Here is a 23,095-nt window from a genome sequence, read left to right as displayed (position 1 = left end):
GTCGCTGGTCCCTTCGGAAGGCGTCGCTGGAGCAGAGTTCTTTGGAAGGCAGGAGACAGGCCGGTGAGTTTCTGGAGCCAAGGCAGTTGTTGTCTTCTGGTCTTTCTCTGCAGGGGTTTTCAGCTAGGCAGTCCTTCTTCTTGTTGTTGCAGGAATCTAAAATCTTAGGTTCAGGGAAGCCCTTAAATACTAAATTTAAGGGCGTGTTTAGGTCTGGGGGGTTAGTAGCCAATGGCTACTAGCCCTGAGGGTGAGTACACCCTCTTTGTGCCTCCTCCCAACGGGAGGGGGTCACATCCCTAATCCTATTGGGGGAATCCTCCATCTGCAAGATGGAGGATTTCTAAAAGTTTAGAGTCACCTCAGCTCAGGACACCTTAGGGGCTGTCCTGACTGGCCAGTGACTCCTCCTTGTTATTCTCATTATTTTCTCCGGCCTTGCCGCCAAAAGTGGGGGCCGGGGCCGGAGGGGGCGGGCAACTCCACTAGCTGGAGTGTCCTGCGGTGCGGTGACAAAGGGGTGAGCCTTTGAGGCTCACCGCCAGGTGTTACAGCTCCTGCCTGGGGGAGGTGTTAGCATCTCCACCCAGTGCAGGCTTTGTTACTGGCCTCAGAGTGACAAAGGCACTCTCCCCATGGGGCCAGCAACATGTCTCTAGTGTGGCAGGCTGCTGGAACCAGTCAGCCTACACAGATAGTCGGTTAAGTTTCAGGGGGCACCTCTAAGGTGCCCTCTGTGGTGTATTTTACAATAAAATGTACACTGGCATCAGTGTGCATTTATTGTGCTGAGAAGTTTGATACCAAACTTCCCAGTTTTCAGTGTAGCCATTATGGTGCTGTGGAGTTCGTGTAAAACAGACTCCCAGACCATATACTCTTATGGCTAGCCTGCACTTACAATGTCTAAGGTTTTGCTTAGACACTGTAGGGGCACAGTGCTCATGCACTGGTACCCTCACCTATGGTATAGTGCACCCTGCCTTAGGGCTGTAAGGCCTGCTAGAGGGGTGTCTTACCTATACTGCATAGGCAGTGAGAGGCTGGCATGGCACCCTGAGGGGAGTGCCATGTCGACTTACTCATTTTGTTCTCACTAGCACACACAAGCTGGTAAGCAGTGTGTCTGTGCTGGGTGAGGGGTCTCTAGGGTGGCATAATACATGCTGCAGCCCTTAGAGACCTTCCCTGGCATCAGGGCCCTTGGTACCAGAGGTACCAGTTACAAGGGACTTATCTGGGTGCCAGGGTGTGCCAATTGTGGAATCAAAAGTACAGGTTAGGGAAAGAACACTGGTGCTGGGGCCTGGTTAGCAGGCCTCAGCACACTTTCAATTCAAAACATAGCATCAGCAAAGGCAAAAAGTCAGGGGGTAACCATGCCAAGGAGGCATTTCCTTACACAACCCCCCCCCCAAACGAAAGAGGATGAGACTAACCTTTCCCAAGAGAGTCTTCATTTTCTAAGTGGAAGAACCTGGAAAGGCCATCTGCATTGGCATGGGCAGTCCCAGGTCTGTGTTCCACTACAAAGTCCATTCCCTGTAGGGAGATGGACCACCTCAACAGTTTTGGATTTTCACCTTTCATTTGCATCAGCCATCTGAGAGGTCTGTGGTCAGTCTGAACTAGGAAGTGAGTACCAAAGAGGTATGGTCTCAGCTTCTTCAGGGACCAAACCACAGCAAAGGCCTCCCTCTCAATGGCACTCCAACGCTGCTCCCTGGGGAGTAACCTCCTGCTAATGAAAGCAACAGGCTGGTCAAGGCCATCATCATTTGTTTGGGACAAAACTGCCCCTATCCCATGTTCAGAGGCATCTGATTGCACAATGAACTGCTTGCAGTAATCTGGAGCTTTTAGAACTGGTGCTGTGCACATAGCTTGTTTCAGGGTGTCAAAGGCCTGTTGGCATTCTACAGTCCAGTTTACTTTCTTGGGCATTTTCTTGGAGGTGAGTTCTGTGAGGGCTGTCACAATGGATCCATATCCCTTCACAAACCTCCTGTAGTACCCAGTCAAGCCAAGGAATGCCCTGACTTGAGTCTGGGTTTTTGGAGCTGCCCAGTCCAGAATAGTCTGGATCTTAGGCTGGAGTGGCTGAACTTGGCCTCCACCTACAAGGTGTCCCAAGTAAACCACAGTTCCCTGCCCTATCTGGCATTTGGATGCCTTGATAGAGAGTCCTGCAGATTGCAGAGCCTTCAAAACCTTCTTCAGGTGGACCAGGTGATCCTGCCAGGTGGAGCTGAAGACAGCAATATCATCAAGATAAGCTGCACTAAAGGATTCCAGCCCAGCAAGGACTTGATTCACCAACCTTTGGAAGGTGGCAGGGGCATTCTTTAAACCAAAGGGCATAACAGTGAACTGATAATGCCCATCAGGTGTGGAGAATGCTGTCTTTTCTTTTGCTCCAGGGGCCATTTTGATTTGCCAGTACCCTGCTGTTAAGTCAAAGGTACTTAAGAATTTGGCAGCCCCTAATTTGTCTATTAGCTCATCAGCTCTAGGAATGGGATGAGCATCTGTCTTTGTGACAGAGTTGAGACCTCTGTAGTCCACACAAAACCTCATCTCTCTCTTTCCTTCTTTGGTGTGAGGTTTGGGGACTAAGACCACTGGGCTAGCCCAGGGGCTGTCAGAGTACTCAATTACTCCCAATTCCAGCATCTTGTTGACTTCCACCTTGATGCTTTCCTTAACTTGGTCAGACTGTCTAAATATTTTGTTTTTGACAGGCATGCTGTCTCCTGTGTCCACATCATGGGTACACAGGTGTGTCTGACCAGGGGTTAGGGAAAAGAGTTCAGCAAACTGCTGCAGGACCTTCCTGCAGTCAGACTGCTGTTGGCTAGAGAGGGTGTCTGAGTAGATCACTCCATCTACTGAGCCATCTTTAGGGTCTGATGAGAGGAGATCAGGGAGAGGTTCACTCTCAGCTTCCTGGTCCTCATCTGTTACCATCAACAGATTTACATCAGCCCTGTCATGGAAGAGCTTAAGGCGGTTCACATGGATCACCCACTTGGGGCTCCTGCTTGTGCCCAGGTCCACCAGGTAGGTGACCTGACTCTTCCTCTCTAGTACTGGGTAAGGGCCACTCCATTTGTCCTGGAGTGCCCTGGGAGCCACAGGCTCCAGAACCCAGACTTTCTGCCCTGGTTGAAATTCAACCAGTGCAGCCTTTTGGTCATACCACAACTTCTGGAGTTGTTGGCTGGCCTCAAGGTTTTTACTTGCCTTTTCCATGTACTCTGCCATCCTTGAGCGAAGGCCAAGTACATAGTCCACTATGTCTTGTTTAGGCTCATGAAGAGGTCTCTCCCAGCCTTCTTTAACAAGAGCAAGTGGTCCCCTTACAGGGTGGCCAAACAGAAGTTCAAAGGGTGAGAATCCCACTCCCTTCTGAGGCACCTCTCTGTAAGCGAAAAGCAGACATGGCAGGAGGACATCCCATCTCCTTTTGAGTTTTTCTGGGAGCCCCATGATCATGCCCTTTAATGTCTTGTTGAATCTCTCAACAAGGCCATTAGTTTGTGGATGATATGGTGTAGTGAATTTGTAAGTCACTCCACACTCATTCCACATGTGTTTTAGGTATGCTGACATGAAGTTGGTACCTCTGTCAGACACCACCTCCTTAGGGAAACCCACTCTGGTAAAGATACCAATGAGGGCCTTGGCTACTGCAGGGGCAGTAGTCGACCTAAGGGGAATAGCTTCAGGATACCTAGTAGCATGATCCACTACTACTAGGATGTACATATTTCCTGAGGCTGTGGGAGGTTCTAGTGGACCAACTATGTCCACACCCACTCTTTCAAAGGGGACCCCCACCACTGGAAGTGGAATGAGGGGGGCCTTTGGATGCCCACCTGTCTTACCACTGGCTTGACAGGTGGGGCAGGAGAGGCAAAACTCCTTAACCTTCTGGGACATATTGGGCCAGTAGAAGTGGTTGACTAACCTCTCCCACGTCTTGGTTTGTCCCAAATGCCCAGCAAGGGGAATATCATGGGCTAAGGTCAGAATAAACTCTCTGAAACCCTGAGGCACTACCACTCTCCTAGTGGCACCAGGTTTGGGATCTCTTGCCTCAGTGTACAGGAGCCCATCTTCCCAATAGACCCTATGTGTTCCATTTTTCTTGCCTTTGGACTCTTCAGCAGCTTGCTGCCTAAGGCCTTCAAGAGAGGGACAGGTTTCTTGTCCCTTACACAACTCTTCCCTTGAGGGTCCCCCTGGGCCCAAGAGCTCAACCTGATAAGGTTCCAGCTCCATAGGCTCAGTTCCCTCAGAGGGCAGAACTTCTTCCTGAGAAGAGAGGTTCTCTTTTTGGTGTTGTGTTGCAGCTGGTTTCCCAGCTGACTTTCCTTTTCTCTTGGTAGGCTGGGCCATTTTTCCAGACTCCAGCTCTACTTTTTCACCCTGTGCCTTGCACTGTGCCCTAGTCTTGACACACACCAGTTCAGGGATACCCAGCATGGCTGCATGGGTTTTTAGTTCTACCTCAGCCCATGCTGAGGACTCCAGGTCATTTCCAAGCAAACAGTCTACTGGGATATTTGAGGAGACCACCACCTGTTTCAGGCCATTGACCCCTCCCCACTCTAAAGTTACCATTGCCATGGGATGTACTTTAGTCTGATTGTCAGCATTGGTGACTGGATAGGTTTGTCCAGTCAGGTATTGGCCAGGGGAAACCAGTTTCTCTGTCACCATGGTGACACTGGCACCTGTATCCCTCAGGCCCTCTACATTTGTCCCATTAATTAAGAGCTGCTGCCTGTATTTTTGCATGGTAGGGGGCCAGGCAGTCAGTGTGGCTAAATCCACCCCACCCTCAGAGACTAATGTAGCTTCAGTGTGACACCTGATTTGCTCTGGGCACACTGTTGATCCCACTTGGAGACTGGCCATTCCAGTTTTAGCTGGATGGGAGTTAGAAGTGGTATCTTTCTTGGGACAGGCCTTGTCTCCAGTTTGGTGTCCAGACTGACTACAGTTTCAACACCAGGCCTTTTTGGGATCAAAGTTTTTACCCTTGTACCCAGGATTGTTTTGTGAAGAGGCTCTGGGCCCACCCTCCTGTGCAGGTTTTTGGGGGCCTGTAGAAGACTCCTTACTATTTTTATTTTTGGCTGTCTCACCACCTTTCCCCTGGGGAGGTTTTGTGACCCCTTTCTTTTGGTCACCCCCTGTGGAAGTTTTGGACACCCTAGTCTTGACCCAATGGTCCGCCTTCTTTCCCAATTCTTGGGGAGAAATTGGTCCTAGGTCCACCAGATGCTGATGCAGTTTATCATTGAAACAATTACTTAATAGGTGTTCTTTCACAAATAAATTGTACAGCCCATCATAATCATTTACACCATTTCCTTGAATCCAACCATCTAGTGTTTTTACTGAGTAGTCTACAAAGTCAACCCAGGTCTGGCTCGAGGATTTTTGAGCCCCCCTGAATCTAATCCTATACTCCTCAGTGGAGAATCCAAAGCCCTCAATCAGGGTACCCTTCAAGAGGTCATAAGATTCTGCATCTTTTTTAGAGAGTGTGAGGAGTCTATCCCTACACTTTCCTGTGAACATTTCCCAAAGGAGAGCACCCCAGTGAGATTTGTTCACTTTTCTGGTTTCACAAGCCCTCTCAAAAGCTGTGAACCATTTGGTGATGTCATCACCATCTTCATATTTAGTTACAATCCCTTTGGGGATTTTCAACATGTCAGGAGAATCTCTGACCCTATTTATGTTGCTGCCACCATTGATGGGTCCTAGGCCCATCTCTTGTCTTTCCCTTTCTATGGCTAGGATCTGTCTTTCCAAAGCCAATCTTTTGGCCATCCTGGCTAACTGGATGTCCTCTTCACTGGAGTTATCCTCGGTGATTACAGAGTTGTTGGTCCCTCCTGTGAGGGAACCAGCATCTCTGACTATTATTTGTGGAGTCAGGGCTTGAGAAGCCCTGTTCTCCCTAGATAGGACTGGTGGGGGGGAATCACCCTCCAAGTCACTATCATCATCCTCTGTGTTGCCATCCTCAGAGGGGTTGGCTCTTTCAAACTCTGCCAACAGCTCCTGGAGCTGTAGTTTGGAAGGTCTGGAGCCCATTGTTATTTTCTTTAGTTTACAGAGTGACCTTAGCTCTCTCATCTGTAGATGGAGGTAAGGTGTGGTGTCGAGTTCCACCACATTCACATCTGTATTAGACATTATGCTTCTAAAAGTTGGAATATTTTTTAAGAAACTAAAACTGGTTCTAGAATCTAATTCAAACTTTTACCAAACTTTTAAACTCTAAAAGAAGATGCTAACAGGGACTAACACAAGGCCCTAGCAGGACTTTTAAGAATTTAGAAAACTTTTTCAAATTGCAAAAATCAATTTCTAATGACAATTTTGGAATTTGTCGTGTGATCAGGTATTGGCTGAGTAGTCCAGCAAATGCAAAGTCTTGTACCCCACCGCTGATCCACCAATGTAGGAAGTTGGCTCTGTATGTGCTATTTCAAAGTAAGGAATAGCATGCACAGAGTCCAACTGTTCCCCTTAGAGGTAAAATAGTGGTAAAAATAGATAATACTAATGCTCTATTTTGTGGTAGTGTGGTCGAGCAGTAGGCTTATCCAAGGAGTAGTGTTAAGCATTTGTTGTACATACACATAGACAATAAATGAGGTACACACACTCAGAGACAAATCCAGCCAATAGGTTTTGTATAGAAAAATATCTTTTCTTAGTTTATTTTAAGAACCACAGGTTCAAATTTAACATGTAATATCTTGTTTGAAAGGTATTGCAGGTAAGTACATCAGGAACTTTGAATCATTTCAATTGCATGTATACTTTTCAAGTTATTCACAAATAGCTATTTTAAAAGTGGACACAGTGCAATTTTCACAGTTCCTGGGGGAGGTAAGTTTTTGTTAGTTTTACCAGGTAAGTACGACACTTACAGGGTTCAGTTCTTGGTCCAAGGTAGCCCACCGTTGGGGGTTCAGAGCAACCCCAAAGTTACCACACCAGCAGCTCAGGGCCGGTCAGGTGCAGAGTTCAAAGTGGTGCCCAAAACGCATAGGCTTCAATGGAGAGAAGGGGGTGCCCCGGTTCCAGTCTGCCAGCAGGTAAGTACCAGCGTCTTCGGAGGGCAGACCAGGGGGGTTTTGCAGGGCACCGGGGGGGACACAAGCCCACACAGAAATTTCACCCTCAGCGGCGCGGGGGCGGCCGGGTGCAGTGTTAGAACAAGCGTCGGGTTTGCAATGGAAGTCAATGAGAGATCAAGGGATCTCTTCAGCGCTGCAGGCAGGCAAGGGGGGGCTTCCTCGGGGAAACCTCCACTTGGGCAAGGGAGAGGGACTCCTGGGGGTCACTTCTGCAGTGAAAGTCCGGTCCTTCAGGTCCTGGGGGCTGCGGGTGCAGGGTCTTTTCCAGGCGTCGGGACTTAGGTTTCAGAGAGTCGCGGTCAGGGGAAGCCTCGGGATTCCCTCTGCAGGCGGCGCTGTGGGGGCTCAGGGGGGACAGGTTTTGGTACTCACAGTCGTAGAGTAGTCCGGGGTCCTCCCTGAGGTGTTGGTTCTCCACCAGCCGAGTCGGGGTCGCCGGGTGCAGTGTTGCAAGTCTCACGCTTCTTGCGGGGAGATTGCAGGGTTCTTTAAAGCTGCTCCTTTGGATAAAGTTGCAGTCTTTTTGGAGCAGGTCCGCTGTCCTCAGGAGTTTCTTGTCGTCGTCGAAGCAGGGCAGTCCTCAGAGGATTCAGAGGTCGCTGGTCCCTTCGGAAGGCGTCGCTGGAGCAGAGTTCTTTGGAAGGCAGGAGACAGGCCGGTGAGTTTCTGGAGCCAAGGCAGTTGTTGTCTTCTGGTCTTCCTCTGCAGGGGTTTTCAGCTAGGCAGTCCTTCTTCTTGTTGTTGCAGGAATCTAAAATCTTAGGTTCAGGGAAGCCCTTAAATACTAAATTTAAGGGCGTGTTTAGGTCTGGGGGGTTAGTAGCCAATGGCTACTAGCCCTGTGGGTGAGTACACCCTCTTTGTGCCTCCTCCCAACGGGAGGGGGTCACATCCCTAATCCTATTGGGGGAATCCTCCATCTGCAAGATGGAGGATTTCTAAAAGTTTAGAGTCACCTCAGCTCAGGACACCTTAGGGGCTGTCCTGACTGGCCAGTGACTCCTCCTTGTTATTCTCATTATTTTCTCCGGCCTTGCCGCCAAAAGTGGGGGCCGGGGCCGGAGGGGGCGGGCAACTCCACTAGCTGGAGTGTCCTGCGGTGCGGTGACAAAGGGGTGAGCCTTTGAGGCTCACCGCCAGGTGTTACAGCTCCTGCCTGGGGGAGGTGTTAGCATCTCCACCCAGTGCAGGCTTTGTTACTGGCCTCAGAGTGACAAAGGCACTCTCCCCATGGGGCCAGCAACATGTCTCTAGTGTGGCAGGCTGCTGGAACCAGTCAGCCTACACAGATAGTCGGTTAAGTTTCAGGGGGCACCTCCAAGGTGCCCTCTGTGGTGTATTTTACAATAAAATGTACACTGGCATCAGTGTGCATTTATTGTGCTGAGAAGTTTGATACCAAACTTCCCAGTTTTCAGTGTAGCCATTATGGTGCTGTGGAGTTCGTGTAAAACAGACTCCCAGACCATATACTCTTATGGCTACCCTGCACTTACAATGTCTAAGGTTTTGCTTAGACACTGTAGGGGCACAGTGCTCATGCACTGGTACCCTCCCCTATGGTATAGTGCACCCTGCCTTAGGGCTGTAAGGCCTGCTAGAGGGGTGTCTTACCTATACTGCATAGGCAGTGAGAGGCTGGCATGGCACCCTGAGGGGAGTGCCATGTCGACTTACTCATTTTGTTCTCACTAGCACACACAAGCTGGTAAGCAGTGTGTCTGTGCTGGGTGAGGGGTCTCTAGGGTGGCATAATACATGCTGCAGCCCTTAGAGACCTTCCCTGGCATCAGGGCCCTTGGTACCAGAGGTACCAGTTACAAGGGACTTATCTGGGTGCCAGGGTGTGCCAATTGTGGAATCAAAAGTACAGGTTAGGGAAAGAACACTGGTGCTGGGGCCTGGTTAGCAGGCCTCAGCACACTTTCAATTCAAAACATAGCATCAGCAAAGGCAAAAAGTCAGGGGGTAACCATGCCAAGGAGGCATTTCCTTACAACCTTTAATTTCTTTATGTTTGTGATAGGATAGTACAGACATATTTTAAGGTGGTGAAATTTTGGCATTCAATAGTGAAGAGGTTGTTTTAGTAACATTGGACATCAAACTCCTTTTCACAAATATCCCATAACAGACAGCTCTACAAGTCGTTAGGCATGAATCAGAAGTGGACAATGAACATGGGAGTGTACCTGTTGAGTTTATTATAGAATTAATCAACATTGCACCGCAAGAAAATTACTTTCTATTCAAAACTAAATATTCACACAACAATGCTTACCTCTCTAACATTTGCTTACAGCGTAGGTGTAAATAAGACATAGATGACCATGGAAACCTTGAATTAAATTACTTTATCTTTTGGCTCAATGACAAAAGCTCTAACCTCACTTTTACCTCACATTTTTGGCAAAATGGAGGTCAGATATGTGAGCCTGTGGGATGCCATGCAGACAACAAGATATACACCAGGGTGTATACCCTGGGGAGGGTCAAACACAATTATAGGAACAGGAATAATTTCTTTAAAGAATTCAGTGAGTGGGTGAAGGAAAAAATGGGGAGTGGATAACTGAACGGTTTGGTCCGAAAAGGCTATGAAAGGAAACTACTGGTCATCTGATATGTGTCAGCACATTTTATCATATTTGCATAAGATACAGAAAAGAAGGCAACATTGGCACATTCTTCTGAAATTAAGCACTAGGCCTCTTTGAGATGTCCTCAAACATAACAGGAATATCAAAGATTTTGTAGTGAAAGTTTATAGAAAATGTAAAATAAATTACTATCATAGCCCAATGGGTCTCCTTCCCATGATAGGACAGTGTGAATGTGTAAATGTCAAGCTAATAAATTCACAAGCAACAGCAGAATTTTTGAATTTGCAGGACTTCAACACTCCGGTGTTTGGATAAAATATCACATCAAAATCTCATGTAGACAAAATATTGTGTCAAGAATATTGAGGACAAAAATATTTAGAGGTAAGTTTCTATGGGTAAGCAATGTTTTACTATACTTGACTCCACATCGATGTACCTTGAAGATATATGAATCTTCAAGGTATATAGATGTGGAGTTAAGAACAGTAAAACTATACTTACCAATTTGCACTTACCTTCTGGATAACTTGGTCCTCGACATTTTTGAGACAATATTCTGTGTACTTGATATTTCAATATTCTAAAATACCTTCATTTTTCTTTTCAAATTGCAACACCATTAAGGTGGTTAATGCTAACAAATTCCCCTGTCCCAGGTTGTTTATAGAGCAACCTATGTGCAATTAGAATTTGATGTGGAACTCTAATTTCAAATTGAAGTAGAATTAGATGTGTAACTGTTAGTGCTCCCTTGGTTGAAAACTACATGGCATATGAATACACAAAAAATGATTTCAAATGGTAGTTGCTAAAGGTGGTCAGATGAGATTCCAGATGTGTCAACTCTAAAAATCTACTTATCGATCAAGAATGCAGATGGATGGATCTGCTTCACCCAATGATTGATTTACTGAATGAGATTTGTAAACTCAGGAATGTGGATATTCACATGTGCTTCCTTGGCCACTTGTTGGTTAATAGTGGATATTAGCTGGAATTGTGGACATCCTTCACACCTTTTCTGACCACCGTGAGGTGTTAGATTCCTGCAAACAGATGGATGATCTATTTATTGGAGCATGTGATTACGTATTGGAAGGCATTCACTCATATATAACGTAAATTTTTTGTATTTCAGATTATCACTCCAAACGTATATACGTTGTTTTGACTTTGGACATTCATATCAGGGTACTTTGAGAATTAATATAGTACATATATTCATTTAAACATGTCCTTTTGATTTATTTTGTTCTTAAGTACTCTGGCTTGCAGAATTCATTTCCACGAAACACACCAGGTGCATTTTTATGTTGTCCAATACTGACACTGTAATGTTTTGGATCTAATCAGAGGTTTTTTTGATGCAACACGCAGCATTTCTGGCCCTTTGTGATACAACCAACATGGTTGCCAGAATTCCATCCATTAAATGAAGTGGGGCAGCCCTCAGAGGACCTATCATCAAGCTTTTCATGAAGTGTCCCTGCAAACATTCTCCCGAGTGTTTATTGTCCATTTAATGACAGTGATCATTGGTATCTTTGATTTCATTTTCTTTGTGTGCAGGCTCACACCCTCTCTGTGTACAGTATGGAGGCAGAGGCTGAGTGGGCTCTCCAGCATGGAGCTTTGTGGGAACACATCCTCTTCTGGATGAGGTGAAGACAATTTACTGGGCAGGCGGTTGAGTAGCCAAACCTCTGTTGGCCCTTGCTCTGTAGGGCCATCAGATGTGTATGTCAGTGGCAGAGTAGTCTCCACAGTTGAAATACTTAAGTTCTGCCTCTCTTGAAAGGAGGCCGGTGTAACTTCAGTTTGCAAAAACTCTAAATCAGGCCCATTATACTACAGAGCATTAGGATATAGGTTTTCTTAATGGGGATTTCTATTATTTTTTAATCAATTTTATAGTTTCCGTTTCAGTGAAGTCACTTCTTGTAATGAGGCTTCTAAGATGCCAATGCGTATGAAACATCTTGTGATGCTACATTCTGTGAGGAAACATCCCTTGATATATTTTTGTATGCAAATTAGCGGGTTCTCTCATCTTCTCTTTCTGGTGGCTCAGCAAGTGCGGCTCTTCCATTTTGGGGGAGGAGCGTCGCTTCCCCCCACCCCCAACAAGCAGCTGCAAAACCTTTTAATAGAAAACAATAATAAACTATGTTTATTATTGTTTTCTATTAAAAGGGGCGGGGTCACGGTTGTGATGGGGACGGAGTAGAAAGCACTCCCCCTCACTGTGCATGTATGTTTGGCCAGCCATCTTGGGCCGGCCAAACACACATGCACAGAATGCGCTCTCCAGCCTGGCACTGTGTTGCCAGGCTTGAGAGAGGTTGCACCAGCTCCCAGTCTGCCTGGGAGCTCCCTGCTCAAAGCAGCGCCAGGATTGATCGCAGGCAGGCTCAGAGTCTGTCCCAGCAGTGAGGACGGAGGAGCAGGGCAGCGTATGTTTTTTCTTTTTTTTAATTATTTTATTTTATTTCTCCCCTCACGGCCACGCCGTCCTTTTTCCTTCGCACAAGCCACTACTGTGGCTCAGGCAATTAGTCGGCTGAGGAACTATTGCCTGCATATCAAGTCAACCAGTGGATCACAGGTTTCAGTCGTCAATGGCTTAGCTCAGCATCTCACCCTTATTTTTAGGGTTGAGTCTGCGTCCCATGCGCTTGCGCATGAGTTTCGCTAGCGTGGCGCTTTAGGAATTAATAAGGGGTTAGGAGCCCCATCCATGTGACGTCAGTGTCTTTCATTGGTTCGTGGGCTTGCCTGTTAGAATCTGCTTGATTTCGTAAGTGGAAGGCACGCATACGTCATGCCTTTTCTGGTGGATAGCCCTCCTCGAGCGCATCGACCAAGTACAGAAAACATACAAGGCTCGCTGTTTTTCATTCGGTTTGTGGACTACAGAAAACATACGAAGCTTGCTGTTTTCCATTCGGTTTGTGGACTACTTTTTCCCTATTTTCGCAATGCGATCTCGCTTGGCAGAAGTCGAGCACTTTGCATAATATTGACCCTGTTACACAGTAAATTGCACTTTTTCCGGTTACGTACATGGTTTATGTCGCAAGAAAAGTCCGGTTAGGAGTTTACAACGCTATTAGCTCTAACACAAGCAAACGCGAGACCCGTTGCAATGCAAATGCTTGTTTTATTTATTATGTATAAGTGTGAACAAATGACAATGAAGTGGTTTGTATACAATTGAGGATAAAAAAACAGGCAAAGATAAGGCGGCGACATTGGAGCGAGTGAAACAATCCAGCATCATAGGCATATGATTTAAGGAAAAGTCTGTTCCGGAGAGAAAGAAAAAGGTAAGGGTCTGGTTCAAGAATAGCTCAGTTGACAGAGTGGGTACTTGTCATTTCGGCTTACAAATACTGCACACAAACATATATACGTACTTACAAACTGTTGTACAGGGAGTGCAGAATTATTAGGCATGTTGTATTTTTGAGGATTAATTTTATTATTGAACAACAACCATGTTCTCAATGAACCCAAAAAACTCATTAATATCAAAGCTGAATATTTTTGGAAGTAGTTTTTAGTTTGTTTTTAGTTTTAGCTATGTTAGGGGGATATCTGTGTGTGCAGGTGACTATCACTGTGCATAATTATTAGGCAACTTAACAAAAAAAAATATATACCCATTTCAATTATTTATTATTACCAGTGAAACCAATATAACATCTCAACATTCACAAATATACATTTCTGACATTCAAAAACAAAACAAAAAAAAATCAGTGACCAATATAGCCACCTTTCTTTGCAAGGACACTCAAAAGCCTGCCATCCATGGATTCTGTCAGTGTTTTGATCTGTTCACCATCAACATTGCGTGCAGCAGCAACCACAGCCTCCCAGACACTGTTCAGAGAGGTGTACTGTTTTCCCTCCTTGTAAATCTCACATTTGATGATGGACCACAGGTTCTCAATGGGGTTCAGATCAGGTGAACAAGGAGGCCATGTCATTAGATTTCCTTCTTTTATACCCTTTCTTGCCAGCCACGCTGTGGAGTACTTGGACGCGTGTGATGGAGCATTGTCCTGCATGAAAATCATGTTTTTCTTGAAGGATGCAGACTTCTTCCTGTACCACTGCTTGAAGAAGGTGTCTTCCAGGAACTGGCAGTAGGACTGGGAGTTGAGCTTGACTCCATCCTCAACCCGAAAAGGCCCCACAAGCTCATCTTTGATGATACCAGCCAAAACCAGTACTCCACCTCCACCTTGCTGGCGTCTGAGTCGGACTGGAGCTCTCTGCCCTTTACCAATCCAGCCACGGGCCCATCCATCTGGCCCATCAAGACACACTCTCATTTCATCAGTCCATAAAACCTTAGAAAAATCAGTCTTGAGATATTTCTTGGCCCAGTCTTGACGTTTCAGCTTGTGTGTCTTGTTCAGTGGTGGTCGTCTTTCAGCCTTTCTTACCTTGGCCATGTCTCTGAGTATTGCACACCTTGTGCTTTTGGGCACTCCAGTGATGTTGCAGCTCTGAAATATGGCCAAACTGGTGGCAAGTGGCATCGTGGCAGCTGCACGCTTGACTTTTCTCAGTTCATGGGCAGTTATTTTGCGCCTTGGTTTTTCCACACGCTTCTTGCGACCCTGTTGACTATTTTGAATGAAACGCTTGATTGTTCGATGATCACGCTTCAAAAGCTTTGCAATTTTAAGAGTGCTGCATCCCTCTGCAAGATATCTCACTATTTTTGACTTTTCGGAGCCTGTCAAGTCCTTCTTTTGACCCATTTTGCCAAAGGAAAGGAAGTTGCCTAATAATTATGCACACCTGATATAGGGTGTTGATGTCATTAGACCACACCCCTTCTCATTACAGAGATGCACATCCCCTAATATGCTTAATTGGTAGTAGGCTTTCGAGCCTATACAGCTTGGAGTAAGACAACATGCATAAAGAGGATGATGTGGTCAAAATACTCATTTGCCTAATAATTCTGCACTCCCTGTATAATAAAAACACGTTTATTATTAAGCATGCAAGTCAGTCCACACTGTGGCTTGTGTATGCAAATGGTCAACATGCATAGGTGGCATAGGTCAGTGGTTTACATTCACCTCTCAAGTGTACAGGTCTCCAGACAAAAAATAACTATTTATTGTTTGGGTTCTCCCTTTTTCCCTAACAAGACGTTTTGCCCCCGTGTGGAATTTCGTAGTGGTGCTGTTAAGCAGGTACCCGTAGTGGGATTCATACAGCACTGGCCATTCCCAAAAAAATTCAAGTTTTCGTTCTACCAAGGCAAGTTCAGCCTTCCATTGTTCTGAGATCGGTAAATTCATATAACTTAAGTGGGTAATAATAGCACACTCTATTTACAGCGCTCAGAAACGACTAAAGTGAGGAATGAAGTGTTCTGTAAAAACACCATTACTCTGTTTACGTGTACCAATGCAGTGGAATGTGTAATTGGAGGAATGATTCAGTTGTCCGATTAACTGCTTCTTTCTAGTTTTTTTCACACAAGTGCCCCGACGTGTTCGGTGATAACTGGCAGATTCAGCGGTAAAAGAAATTACATTTCGTTGTCTTGCCGTTAGTCAGAACGCGAACCCTCCACCCCTCACCCTGACGCCCCCCGACCCCCTCCCTACGCCATCTCTCTTGACTGCGGGAGAGTTGTAGTTCGATGCTGTTCCCTTGTTGATGGGACCATGTACAGCGGAGGCGGAGGCTTAGACAGAGAGGGGGCTGTTGGTATCATTAAACACCCCGACAAAGAGAGAGAGTATAGAAGGGCCCTAGGCTTATTTTTTTTCCAATTGCAGTTTATTATCGTCATGTGTTGGGCAAAAATATGTGATTTATTTGTCTTTTAAAGCTCTAAGACAAATAGCCTAACGGATTTGTAGGGAGAAGCAGAAAACACGTGTTTTTGCCGTGCTGGGCGACATCTTGTGAGTTATGCGGTAACTGATTTATCGAGATGTTTGGCGTCTGCGGGCTGAATTCCTCACAACCAGATCCATCCTTTAGCTCCAGTGAACAGACGATCGCAACTAAAGCTTCGAGTTCAAGCGATCATTAGAATGGACTGAATGAATCGCTTCGAGATGCGGTAATTCGGAGTGTGTAAAACCTTTCATCCACACAGGTTGTGGATCTGGAAGAAGCTGCAGGCAGAGGTCATCCATTCTTAAGCTTGGTTGCTGTTGTTGACAGCACAGCCGGTCGGAAACCTTATGGGTTCAGCAGTGAAAGAGCTTTCTGAAGTACTACAGAGAGAGGGTACTAGGCTTCGTCCACGTGTTGGTTTCTTATATGTACAGCTTTTGATTGGACTGAAGTTGTACGCTTCTGATGAAGCAGAAAATGAAGGTTTTACATTTATTAACGTAAACGTAGTGTGAAATAATCATGTGTGACTTTAACCGAACTAATAAAGAATGTACGGGGACAAAATGTGCCCTCAGAGTAGTTTGCCAACATTCGTAAGCGTGCTTTATATAACGTGGTGTATTAGAATTGCACTAATCCGACATAATCGTAAACGTGCGCTATGATTTGCTTGTTTGAATTGTTTTAGCTTAGCATTACTTTAGTGCAGGCTTCGGCCTAGTGGCCTGGTCTCACGGTTTAGATGCTCGTATTTTTCCAATGTGCTATTAAACGTGTATTCTTGCTTGAAGCTGTACTTTTCCACTGAGATCCTTCACATGCTTATCTTAAGGTTTCGTGCCAGCCTGGCATATTTTCTCTTTACTCCAAGGTCGATTTGCAGGTGCGGACAATGGAGGCTCTGAAAGTGAGCTAATTGGTATACAATGTTGCAACTTGCGTACCCATCTCCAAGGATAATGTATGCTTAAGTAAAAGCTTGAGAACTGTCGTTTTTGATTGGACAATTCGAAGCTAACCTATGAACCCTCCAATGGAAGACCCTACTGGATTTGAACTGTTGTCTATAAAAACCAGGTGCACGAGAAGAAGGCAGCCATTACCAGCTCGATACCCGCCATTTTGCAGACTTCGTAGCTATTATGGCCCACTTTGCTGCGACGCCATTTTGAAAGAGATTTTGATGCTTTCTCTAATCGAGAGAAAGAGACTTTAATGATTCTTGCCCTAGAGACTTTAACTTTGATCCCTTGCATGAAGTAGTTTTACCTTGCCGCCGTGAGGCAATTGCCCCGTCCACCCCTGCCCCTTAGTCCCGTCCCATGCTGATCGAAACGGTACCCATGCTGATCGAGAAACGGTACCTGTGAGACGAAGACTTCCTTGATTGCTGATCGTAATTGGTAAATATGAAAGGAAATTGTAAAATTGCATTGTGTTTCCTTTAGATAACCAACTGCTGATTTTGATAAGAGCCCTAGTTAGGAGTTTTTTCTAAATTAATGTTGCTAAATTGTTTTTGCATGAAGTCCCACATGCCGATGCTAATTTGAGGTTAGACGAGGATTCCATATGTCGCACGATGCAATTTGAGATCTTGTTATGCTGACTAAATGTATGCGATTAGTTCATTACAGATTATCGTATTAGTGATTTGCATTGCTATTATCGAATGCCTTGTGATTCAAATGCTACATAGATTGCACCTGTTTCGCCGCTATGGACAGCTATTAATGTTCATTTACGTTTATCATTTGGTGTTGAGACACATTTATATTGTGCTAGCTTTGTTAATATAGGGAAATAAAATTCACTAACTTTGAATAAACTGGTGTGGTTATTCCTGACTGAAAGGTCAGGGTTCGCCAAAATGTATTCTGGATTAATTGTCAAGTGTTATGTTGATCAAGGTATTGCTTATGTTCGTTATTAATTATTGATTTAAGGAAATTGATCGATATAGAGTACAGAGAGTTCCACTTAGTCAAAAGATTCATCGGCCTAAAGAGCGTCCAAAATACAGGCAAATTACTAGTACGGACCGCTCTATCAGTAGATGGTAGCAGAGGACGGTTGCGTCTTTTGGGACCCTGTACTCTTAAAGTACATGGTGTCGAATTAACGAGTACGCATTTTGAGACCCCACTCGAGAAGTTGAATTAGATTTTTTTGGGTAAAACAGATTAACAGAATGATGATGGGCTAGGTCCACCGCGACTTTCCCGGGATCTCGGAGCTTGCGAATGGAGAGAATGGAGGTGTGGATTCGGCGTTGGCGGTACTAGTGATGGTATGAGTGAAGTTAGGGTTTTGCGCTTGCACAGCTTATTGCCGCAGGGTGTGTGAAAAGTTTGCGAGGATTTTTTTCTTTTTAGAAGATAGCGGAGGTGCGACTCCGAGTGTAGGAGTAGAGAAGTCGTCGAACTTCATAGAAATAGCGGAGGTGCGACTCCGAGTGTGAGAGTAGGGAGGTCGTCGAACTTCATGTGCGTGTGGCGCTTCGTGCATAAAAAGGTCCACGTGGTTGTTGTTGTTGAGACGGGCCCTGCGAGGTCAAGAGACTCCGGAGTATGTTGATCCATGTTGTGGTCTGGGCGGTTTAGTAGGTTGATCGGGCGTGGTCAACGAGTCGGTACGTGTGTAAGGGAGTGAAAGAAACTTCGACTTCGGGCTTTGACAAGATTCTAAGTGCACTAGAACAGATCATTGACAAGTTGAGAGTAGGTCTGCGGGTCAGATTTGCTTGCGAACGTGGGGACCGAGAAAGACGGAATAGCGGCCGAGGCTAGTGAAAAGTCCCTAAGGTTCTGAAGCGATTGTGTTACCCTTCCTGTAGTAAACCGACAGATCTGTTTTATTTTTTGGTAGCTCGCGATACATGCAAGAAGTTGTTACGAGAATAGCTGAGTGAAGGAAGACTAGCCGCGAGGCTTTGTCAGCCGCAGAGTGTGTGAGTGTGACGTCACTAGGAGCCGCGCTGGGATAGGTTGGTTGCAGAGAAGGGTCGCGCACGGATTGGACGCAGTCCGTGGGGCTCGATTGGAAGGGGAAAGGCAAGCGAAGAGTATTCCGGGAATTAAAGTCACCTATTTTTTACAAACTTTGTGAAATAAAAGACGAGAAAATGAAATTCTTTAAAGCATTTAGGAGTGCGATGAAGGGGGAGTCTTACATTAAAGCGAGCGTAGGAGAGGAGACGCCGCCCGAAGGTACACCAGCTTACATTGTAATGGAAGAGAAGGGGGTAGCTCCGTGTCTTTGGCTAAAGCAATGGCACAAACTGACAGAGAAACATGGGAGCGTAGCGTTCCCGATACATGGGACATTCAATATAAGGATTCTAGAGAATTTGAGATTCACGATGTACGACATGAAGGTGCCTCCAAGGCCAGCACAGTTTGAGGCTCTAGCGATTTGGGAACTAATGGCCAGACAGCAACAGCAGAAGAAGTTTGAGACCAGGATGAGAAAGGTAGAAAAGACACTAGCGGATGCTAGGTGGGATAATGCACAGAAGGTGTGGAGGTCAGATGTATTGCAGGGGATAAAATTGTTTCCCGCAATTACTAAGGAAGAAGGGGAGGCAGGCAAGAAAGCTACCTGTAAGACAGACAGGAAGTGTTCCAAGGATAGAGAGGACAAGGAAAAGTTGAGAAGAGAAGAGGAGTTAGAGGATGAGGAGTTAATAATGCAATTGCTGAACGACCGTCCACCACCTTATGCGGAGAGTGGACAAGGTCCAAGTACCAGTTCTGCCCCTCCGGCACCGGTACAGAACAGTGAAACCCAGAGTTCAGGAGCGTCATCGGGATCTAAGGACCCGAGTTTATTGTTCACCCCACAGATACCGCAGGTTAGGAGAATATATCCAGATGTGCCCATGTTGAAAACAGCAGAAAATTATCAGCCGCAGATGCCAGGGTACTACAGCAGTGACAACAGTGGAGGAATGATTCTAGAACAAACCGTAAGGGGAGTACAGAATGGTCACAACCAGACATTGGCACAAGCTGAATCAACTCAGTTTTTGATGCCGCAAAACCAGATGCAGGGGGGAAACGCACATGCTCAGATGACGGGGAGTCAGATGGGCATGCCGGCAATGATGACCCATGGTGTGGGAATGAACATGCCACAGAACATGGGAAATGGACAAAACCCAGATGCGATATCACTACCAATTACTGTAGGTCCACCGGTACCTCTGTACAGTCAGCCTAATTTAGGTATGAGCGGTCAGGGATCAATGCTGCAGAACGGGACAGAAAGGAGGTGCATAGAAAACACTCCAGGGATAACTCCGATAGCGGCTCAGCCAACTGGACCCGGATCCTTGATGGAGTTTAGTCCCATATGTGCTCAGTCAACACTGGTGAGGTCGAGCCCCCCACTGATAATACCTCTAACATCGAACACTGAAAAGTTGCCGCAACCATCAATGGCAGTCGATGTGAACGCTACACTTATTGGGTTGAATGCGCAACAGCTGACGCAGTGGTTCAACAGTCTGAATTCCACACAAAGCTCAGCCAGTGGGAAGGGTGAAGATTATATGAATAGGATGAGGTTGAACATGGAAGCACAAGAATTGGTGGAAGGGACTATGGGTGTGAATAGATTAGAGTCCTACTCAGAAGAGGAGCTGAGGTATCTATGTCCAAAGATTACGAAGGAAGTGAACAAGGTACATAAAAGCTTGCAGGAAATAGCTGACAAAAACGGGGTTGACATAGACAAGACAAAACACTTGAGCAGAAGCTACAGGTTGGATTTTGGGGCCACAGATTTTGAACACATGAGGTCAGCAAGCATGAAGGCGCACCTTAGAGAATTGTTGCAGAGTGCACAAGTGTGGAGGTGCTTAGACAAGTGGGAAAGCAGGTGGGTAAAGAGAAAGGAAAAGAGGAGGGACAGTGCTACAGAGCATAATGAGAAAAGACCACAAAGCAGCGAGACAGTAACCATGTTACCAATGAGGGAGACAGCAGGGGGAAAATTAATACATGTACCATGGCACAGAAGCGATATTCAGTCTTTTACGGACGATTTTCCCAAACTGAGAGAGAAGCCGATTGAATGGTATCAACAGACTGATAGGTTTGTGAAGCTTGCAAAATGTCTCTGGGAAGACCTGAATACTCTCTTTGAGATTGTGGTTCCGGCAGATTTGTGGGAGGATTGCAAAAGGGCTGTAGGTTGGCCGACAAGTGAACCAGAGAGAGACAGGGAGACGGGTGCACCATCACCTATGGTGATGAGCTTGTACTATAAGGTGATTGAGCATTTGAAGACGAAGGTACCCGCGAAAAATGTGGATTGGCAGAAGATTGATCGAACTGCCCAAGAGGCTAAGGAATCGATTCAGAGTTACTATGAGAGGTTGTTGAAGGCGTTTAAGAACTACAGTGGCACGGAAACAATAGAGGCGAAGGACATGCTCCATTTTGTCTTCAGATTTGTGGAAGGGCTGAGGCCAGAGATAAGTCAGATAATAAAGTCGCATTTGATTTGCTGGCAGTCTAAACCGATTGACGAAGTATTGAATTATGCGAAATACTGTAGCGACGAAATTGAAGTGAAACAGAAAAAGTTGAAAGAGAAGGTGATGATGATGCAGCTTAAGGCAGCTCAGACAGGTTTGCAAGGTCTGCAAGGGTTGCAAGGGTTCCAACTGAAGGTTCCGCAACCGCAGCCGCAGTTGCAGGGAAACATGGCGTTTCAGCCACAGGCCAGAGGCAGAGGCAGAGGAGGTTTTGCGAATAATGGTCCGGATTTGAACACTGTTGTGACGGGTGTGCAGGCAATGAAGAAGGTGATGCCGTGTCACGTGTGCGGAATCGTAGGTCATTGGAAACGCGAGTGCCCGATGGTGGTGCAGGAAGGTGCAGGTGTAGGTGTTGGTCAGCAAAACAATGATGTCAATGCATTTCAGACAATGAGGGGACCGAAAATGAGAGGTCCAAACCCAAATTTTCAGACCATAAATCAATTGCAGGGGTTACAACCTATGCAGCCGCAGCAGATGCAGATGCCTCGTATGCAGATGACGCAAATGCAGCCAATGCAACAGCAGTTACCCATGGTACCTAATCAGCAAATGCAAATACCCTTGGCACCAATGAGTCAGCAGCAAGTGATGGTTCCTCCATAGGTCTCGGGTCAGGTAATGAGTACAAATGGCACCGTGCAACAGTTCCCATTACACAGCGAGAGTGGAATAAACAATGTATGGGAGAGTGAAAGCTCAGAAGAAGAAGGAGATTGTGTGCTTGCAGCATCCTTGGAAGTTGATCAAAAGGGTCCGTACGTAGAGGGAAGAGTAATGGGTCATCGTGTCTCATTCTTGGTTGACACAGGAGCCACACGTTCAACTGTTAAGAGCAGTGAAGTACCAAATTTGCCACTCTCAGGGAGGACAGTTCAAGTGGTGGGAGTAGCAAACAGACATCTGACGAACCCAATAACAGATCCGGTACCAGTCAGCATCGGTAACTATCAAGGGGTACATCAGTTTGTGGTATGTGACTCAAGCCCGATAGCACTGTTAGGAAGAGACCTATTGTGCAAATTGGGTTGTTCGATCATGTGTTCGAACGAAGGAATAACAATCCAGACGAGCAGTGATGGGGAAGAAGAGGACAGTGTAGAGGGGGATGAGATGGAAACGGTAGATGAAGAGTATCCTCTGATTTGCCTTTTCCCAATGATAACTGAAGAAGATATTCCAGCCGAATTACGGGAAACAGTCGGAAAGGAAGCGTGGGACATGACAGGGAAAGAGGTGGGATTGATGAAAGGAGTGGAACCAGTGAAAGTGACTGTAAAGCCCAATGCAATCTTTCCCCAGACCCCACAATACCACATGGTACAAGACACCCTCATGAAAGTTGCTCAACTTATTGACGAATTTGTAAAACAGGGAGTACTGAAAGAGGTGTTAAGCAGTCCATGTAATTCACCAATAATGGGACTAATAAAGCCAAGTGGAAAGGTCCGACTCGTGCAGGACTTGAGGAAAATAAATGACATCATAGTCAAGTGCTGCCCTGTCGTACCGAATCCAGCTGTGATAATGTTCCAGGTCCCTTGCGATGCTGAGTGGTTCTCAGTCATCGATTTGTCACAAGCATTCTTCTCGGTGCCTCTTCATGAGGACAGCCAATTTCTCTTTTGTTTCAAATTCCTAGACAGAGTGTACAGTTGGTGTCGAATTCCTCAAGGGTTTTCTGAGTCACCGTCAATCTTCAATCAGATTCTAAAGAAAGATTTGGAAGAGTTAGAATTGCCATTCGAGTCAACCCTAGTACAGTACATTGATGACTTACTGGTTGCATCAAAGACAGAAAGTGGCTGCACAGCCGATACCATTGCTCTGTTGAATCATTTTGGAAGGAATGGACATAAGGTGTCTCCTTCCAAATTGCAGTTCTGTCAGAA

Source organism: Pleurodeles waltl, chromosome 6, assembly GCF_031143425.1.
Source record: "Pleurodeles waltl isolate 20211129_DDA chromosome 6, aPleWal1.hap1.20221129, whole genome shotgun sequence".
NCBI lineage: Eukaryota > Metazoa > Chordata > Amphibia > Caudata > Salamandridae > Pleurodeles > Pleurodeles waltl.
This window is presented reverse-complemented; position numbering follows the sequence as displayed.